We start from the raw sequence: 7453 nt of genomic DNA on the forward strand, positions 1-7453 counted from the left end.
AATGAAAATCCCTACTGAAAAAAATGAAAATATCTACCTAAACAGAGGGCTGTGTGTTCAGTGGTGTGGCAGACTTGGGTTCCTATCCTAGTTCCAGGAATTAATAATTGTATGATCTAGGGCTACTTATTCTCTCTGTGTCTCCGTTTCTTCATCTGTAAATTAGACAACAACCTACCTCAAAGAGATGTTACAAGGATTAAATGAGGTAATCTAAGGTTTGCTCTTAGCATAATGCCTTACACATAGTAAGTGCTCATTTTCCTTTTTATTTATTAAATAGGCCTGTTTTATCTATAGTTGATAAAGTATGACCCAAGAGGAAGCAATATTCAGCCTAAAGGATTGTTGAATTATTTACTCAAAGATTTAGTAGATCATGCAGTATTTGTCTTTCTCTGTCAGACTTATTTCTCTTAACATAAAACCTTCAAGGTCCATCCCTTTTGTCACAAACGGCAGGATTTCCTTCTTTTTACAGCTGGATAATATTCCAGTGTATATATACCACATTTTCTTTATCCATTCATCTGTTGTTGGACACTTAGGGTATCTCCTTGTCTTGGCTAATGTGAATAATGCTGCAATGAACATGAGGATGCAGATAACTCTTCAACATAGTGACTTCATTTCATCTGCCAGAAGTGGGATTGCTGGATCATACGGTAGCTCTATTTTTACAGGAGGAATGGGGAGATGTTGGTCAAAGGGTACAGATTTTCATTTATAAGATGAGTAACTTCTGGGGATCTAATGTAAAGCCTGGTGACTGTAGTTAACAATACTGCATTGTATACTTAAAAGTTGATAAGAGAGGGCTTCCCTGGTGGCACAGTGGTTGGGAGTCCACCTGCCAATGCAGGGGACATGGGTTCAAGCCCTGGTCCGGGAAGATCCCACATGCCGCGGAGCAAGTAAGCCCACAAGCCACAACTACTGAGCCTGAGTTCTAGAGCCCATGAGTCACAACTACTGAGCTCACATGCTACAACTACGGAAGCCCGCGCACCTAGAGCCCATGCTGCTCAACAAGAGAAGCCACCACAATGAGAAGTCCGTGTGCCACAACGAAGAGTGGCCCCTGCTCGCTGCAACTAGAGAAAGCCCATGCACAGCAATGAAGACCCAATGCAGCCAAAAATAAATAAATAAAATTAATTAATTTAAAAATATATTTTAAAAATAATAATAATTTTTTTAAGTTGATAAGAGAGTAAATAGACCTTAAATGTTCTCAACACACACACACACACACACACACACACACACACACAATGATAACTATGCAAGGTGATGGATCTGTTAATTAACCTTAATGTAATAATTTCACAACGTATACGTATATCAAATCATCACATTGTACACCTTAAGCTTATACAATGTTATTTGTCAATTATGCAGGAATCCCTGTTTTCTGAAAGTTTGCTTTACGCCACTTAGTTTTTACAAAAGACCTACATTAGTACCTGTTTTTGCCAACTGAAAGAAATCCAAAGAGGATTTTCACTTTTATGAAAAAAGGAGAAAAGCAAAAATAGCGATCGGTGTTTTTCAGTGAGCCATTGTAGAGGCCCAGGGCACCCAGGGCAGTGAGAGGGGCCCTGCCAACCTCCTTCCCTGGAACTCCACTCAGCATCTCAGCATCAAGCCACCATAGCTTTGTACTGTGTCTGTGAGCATCTGTGCTTTCATCTCAATTTATTTTGTGCATCCATCAGCAAGATGCGTCCTAAGGTAATTGCTTCCTCGCTTTACACCATTTTGGCTTACGAAGGTTTCATAGGAAAGCTCTACTTAGTGGAGGAAGTAGAGTGCGGGCTCTAGCCTGCACTCTAGAGCCCGCGAACTACTGAGCCCGCGTGCCACAACTACTGAAGCTCGCGTGCCTAGAGCCCGCGCTCCGCAACAAGAGAAGCCACCACAATGAGAAGCCTGCGCACCGCAGCAAAGAATAGCCCCCGCTCGCCGCAACTAGAGAAAGCCCGCGTGCAGCAACAAAGAGCCAATGCAACCAAAAATAAAATAAATAAAATTTTTAAGAAAAGAAAATTCAATATTTATTCATTCATCAAAATGATGTTTCCATCACAGTCTTGGCCTAATTGAACTCTGGCTGCTCCTGGGAACACACCTCCCCACGGTCCTCTCACCTCCTTTTACTTTTTTCTATTTATATAAACTGCCATTTCCAAACCATTTCTCCTCCTCTGTCTCAGAAACTCCATCCTTTATTAAGTTTCCAGCCAGCTTAACCAGCACTTGCCCCTCCTCACGCCGTCACCTACGATCTCTTCAGTTGCTTCAGTGAGAAGCAGCACAGAGCTCGCTGTCTTCCTCTTCGCTCTGTCTCTGTCTCCATCTCCAACGACTGCATCACTCACGCGCTGCCCCATTCAACATCAGGTCCCTCAGCATCTTGATCTTTTTCTCTCCAATAGTCCTTTTATTTTCTTCCATTTAATCCCCTCAACTCTAAAGTCATAACTTCTCCTTATTATTACCAATCATTACATCACCTCCTAAAAAGTGATCTCAAACCTTTCCTCTCCTCCCAGTGCATTTCCTCTGGTACCCATTTCAAAAGTGCTTTTGCCTCACTGAGAATTCTGATCTACTAACCCTACAAGTGTTTCAATATCCATTATTCACTTTTTTGGCTTCACATCCCTCTTTCTATTTATTGTCTATTTCTCCCCAATAAAATGTAAGCTCCATGATGACTTTTTCACCCTTATCTCTAGCGTCTGGAACAGAACCACGCCTGGGTAAAAGAAAGCACTCAATAAACACTAACTAAATGCATAAATGCCTTCTGTGGGCCAGGTGTTTGGCAAGGATAAAGAAACAAAAATAGCCTTTCCTCTCAACAAGTTTGAACGAATGTGTATCATGCATACGTATTAGTGCATGCACACATATTTCAAGTATTTTTACTTGAACCAACTACTTATTCTTAGCCTACTTAAAAAATAATTTTAGGGACTTCCCTGATGGTCCAGTGGGTAAGACTCTGTGCTCCCAATGCAGGGGCCCTGAGTTTGATCCCTGGTCGGGGAACTAGACCCCACGTGCATGCTGCAACTAAGAAGCCTGCATGCTACAACTAAGAGAGTCTGCATGATGCAACTAAGACCCAGCGCTGCCAAAATAAATAATAAAAATAGTTATACATTTTGTTATTCCAATGTCCTTATACTACGTTTGGGAAGTCTCTAACTAGCAAGAAAATCTTTGAGCTTTCCAAACATATCTTTTAGGTGTAACAAGTAATAGTGTAAGGCAATTAGAACCCTAAAAATAATTAGCTGTTTTTTTAAATCCATCTGATACAAATAACCTGTCAGTTCAACAAACACCAGAAAGTGATGATGTTAGCAATGCACAAAAGGGAACAGTATGCAGTTGTTAGGCGTTTCCTATTATTCCCACCTCTAGCACCAATGACAGTTCAAATGGCACCATTGTACAAAACAGAAAGACATGTTTTTGCCATCGCCTGGAAAAATGCTGTAATAACTATACAAATCCACAATGACTACAAGCATGAATGGCTCCCACTAACGTTGCACAGTTCTACAGTTTAAAAATATTGGTTTAACCCATTATTTCCGAAACATTTGATCATGGAACTTTTCTTTTTCTTCATGCCATTCACACAGATCATGTGGAACTAACATTTTCTGATATATAATTTGGGAAGTATTGCTCTAGGATACCATAGAAAGTGATTAGTATTAAGCCTATGGCTTTCATTTTCAATTTTATATGTTTGCAATATTCTCCGAGGGTTTGACCTGGAGTCAGATGGACTCGGATTTGAACCCCAGCTCTGACACTAACTTTGAGCCAGTTATGTACCCTCTCTAAGGGTCAGTTACCTTCTTCGTAAAATGCAAATAGCAATAGGACTGCCCTTATAAAATAAGGGTTACAAGAGACCTTGGTTGGCCCCTGATATATACTAAATTCTCATTAAATCGTAATTCTACTAATAATATTCTTCAGGCCATCTGATGTATAGGGCAAAATTACATAAAGGGGGGGTGTATTTAAATGAGGAAGTGTTAACTGTGAAGGAGTAATTTAAAAAGATGAAAGTCAACTGGATTTTTGTTATAAAATCATTTTTACCAAAACAAAAGTATTTCTGGATTACAAGCAGAATTTATGAGCTCCTCAATAGACAGTGTATACAAAACTCGAGTCCTATTTTAATACAGAAAGAAAACCACTTTTGCCAATAGTGAATATACATACTCCCATATTCACATGCTATGGGTCATATAATCTCCCTGTCAAGCAAGGACATTGGTAACACAGTTTCGAGACTACCCCTTGGTCAATGGACTGAGAAGCCAGCATTGCAGTCCACTGCAAATTAATTAATTTATTAATCACCCCAGGATCTCAGGGATGTGTTGACCTAACTGCAATGCAGTTGGGCCAGTTCATAAGCCTTTTGTCATGTATCCAGTCTGCCCCCTAGCTTGACATGTTTATCAACTATGTGTGCACAGTAGAATGTGGAAAGAACAATTTGTGATTACCACTAAATAAATGGGGGGAAATAGACAACCAATTGCCAGGCGTATTCCCATGGCAGCAACTTCCAACATTTATTTTCCACCTTTAGAAATGGCTTGAGATGTGGTGATCATATGAGCATCCATGTGAAAAAGATGCTGTTCCTGCACCATTAACTGGGAAAAGGGAGCCCAATTCACAGAGCATCTGGAACACTTGACTTCTGTGAGAGTACTGGGCTGCTCACCCCCGGCTTATACAAGGACAGAGTCTCTCTCTAGCCCTGGAGACTACTTTTTCTAAGTACATTTCTCAGCATAATAATGGTCTCTATTTCCATTTCTGCCTCTGCTACTGAGAGAGAATTGAGAACCACGGACTAATTCATGATCATTATCTGTATGTTTCTATAAAGAGTGGTAAAATGCTTATTGTGAGGAATGCAGCTGAAACGCCCATATTAGCATTTACAGCAGGAGATATACACCTCCCTTATCTCTTCATTTGTGGTTTACCAGTTATCCTCTTACCTCCTAGTGACTCAAAGCTGTACCAGCAGCTAACCTCTGAATGTAGCTCTTTCCTCCTCAAGATGAGCAGCTCTAAAAAATGAAAACCAATGGAAATAGCAGTCAAGATGTGCAGTTTTCAATTTACACAGTTACTTGGGACTTTTTAAAATCTGTTTTCATCTGATCATATTAATACAGACAACAAAGGAATGAATTAGTAAAAGAAATGTAACATTAGAAAAAAACTTAAGGAAAAAGGAAAATACTGTGAAAGTATAATAAATTCATACTATAATAAAATGACAGTCTTTATGGTGAAGAGACGATAACCAAAAAGTCAGCGATTATAGGTGCATTTATACTTGGCCTGGGACATCAGAAACACTAATTAAGACAGAGGGAAACAAGCAGAGAAGCAAAACGCTGATGTAAGATGATCGCAAGTAGTCTGTGTTCAAATCAGCCCATTTTAATGATTCATATGACACAGCGCTAAAATTATTGGAAAAAGTATTTCGATGATTAAAGCGTTTTTTTCTTACTTTGGTATCTGTTAACGCAGAGAATAACGACTGTAAAACAGGTCTATCTTCTGTTTTAGTATTGGTTTTAAAGCATAAACTGGTATGAATTACTATGGAAATGAGAATGGTATTTAAGGTAGTATTCACAACTGAATGATTCTGCAAGCTTAGAGGTAATGATTAAAATGGCTAGAATTACAAAGTGACTTACAAAAAAGATATTAGTGAAAAATACCTTAAAGTTCACCTTGCCAGCTTTGCGATGGGCATACCCCCAAGTGTTTCACTTTTCAGGACCGTTGCCCATAAACTATTCGGCAGCAGAGGGCGCTCTTCTGTCAAAATCCGAAGTTCTTTTTTAAAAGCTTTTAGAGGCGCATACTCGCTAGCGTCCAAATAACAGTAGTTAAAAGTGTCAAAAAACGAGTCCGTATGAGCTTTGAGTTTTATTTAAGGGAGAAGGACATCGAAGTAGAACATTTATGAAACATAACTGAATGAGACCTTAGATTTTTTAGCAAAAAAAAAAAAATCTCTTCTAAATGATGTATTTGCGATTCACGCCACTATTTTCTGAGGACCGACTAGGTGTAAGACACCAACATATACTTTCAGCGTCATGCCCGGATATTGTTACGGGAATGCTTGTAACCTTAGCATGTGTTGTGTGCGCTTTAAGGGGAGGACATTTTAAAACAAAATGAAGAAACTGGAAGTCATCGTATTTCTCGCATTCAAAAGTAAGGAATTCACTATGTCAGATTTTACCTAAAATGTTTGCAACAAACGGCAGATACAGTTCCTATTCTCAGTTTACCTTCTGTACAGATAAATGATTTTGTAACATCTGAATCCTAATATAAAACAATATCTGCACATTTATCACCCGCGATCAATGGCATCCTCTCGACAGAATCCTGGGTGCCAATATACTCCGCAACATCGGGTTGCTTCCCGAATTTCAAAGCGTGGTCTTTTTCTCCCTCTCTGACCCTCTCTGCCACCACCCGCCTTCCCAGAGCCAACCAGCTCAGGTCAGGGCCAAGTTGCTGAACATTTCCAGTCGCTACAAGAGATTCTCTTCCCCTATAGAACCACAGGGGGGAAACTTTCCGCATCGCCGCTTCATATTGGCTAATTGATGCTTTTTTAAAAAGACTTAGCTTTAAACATCTTGCATTTTCCGAACACGCCTTGTTTCGTTTTCAAGCTAACGAGGTCTTACTTGTGATCGTGCAAAAGCCTTTTTTGAACACCGCAAGTCGCAAGTCATTGGACAGGCCTCTAGCTGCGTGTCCAGGTGTCACGTGGTGCCTTCGCAAGCCACCCAGAGCGTTTGCTCCGGTGAAACCCTGCAAACTTTCTTTTTCTGTGGAAAGCAAAAAGACCCAGTCTAAAAAGCGCCGGCCCTCGGCTTGCCAAAATTGATCCTCTGGGAGGCAGCCGGCGTCCCGGAAGACCGGCTGCACGACTCAAGGCTCGAAAGGTTCCCGAGTTCAAGCCACTCTGGACGCCGCCGCTGCCGCCGCCGCCGCCGCCGCCGCCGCCGCCGCCGCTTCGCACTCGTCGCCCGGCCCGCGCGGCCGCCACCCCACTGTCCCTGCCCGCCGGCCCGCGCGCCCCGCGCTGCGCGCCCGCTGAGGGGGAGGGGCGCGCTCGGCCGCTGTCACCGCCCGGTTGAGCAATCCGGCTATGCAAATAGCGGGGTTACGACAGCCAATCGGAGGCCGGCTGTGCCGTGACGCGCGCGCCGAGAGCCCGTAGTATTTATAGATCGTATTTAAAGAGCCCTTGGGAGTCTCCCTGGGCTCGGCTTCGGATGCGGCGGCGACGGCGCTGCAGTTGGCGCTGCGCGAGTGCGGTGGCGGGGCTGTCGCTGCTGGTCTCTTCCCT

The 7453-nt window shown here is 42.0% G+C and overlaps 1 long non-coding RNA gene across 2 annotated transcripts in view; it reads right to left on the minus strand.

The window, feature by feature from the left end:
• LOC116761328 overlaps window positions 1-7134 on the minus strand; it is a 90797-nt gene extending 83663 nt beyond the window's left edge. For both annotated transcript variants that reach the window (XR_004351945.1, XR_004351946.1), the window contains exons 1-2: window positions 6786-7134; window positions 5055-5126 (exon numbers count right to left, since the gene is read on the minus strand). This is a non-coding gene — a long non-coding RNA (uncharacterized LOC116761328). The remainder of the gene's footprint in view (window positions 1-5054; window positions 5127-6785) is intronic.
• Window positions 7135-7453: the final 319 nt, after the last annotated feature.

The sequence above is a fragment of the Phocoena sinus genome, chromosome 10, assembly GCF_008692025.1.
Source record: "Phocoena sinus isolate mPhoSin1 chromosome 10, mPhoSin1.pri, whole genome shotgun sequence".
Classification (NCBI taxonomy): domain Eukaryota; kingdom Metazoa; phylum Chordata; class Mammalia; order Artiodactyla; family Phocoenidae; genus Phocoena; species Phocoena sinus.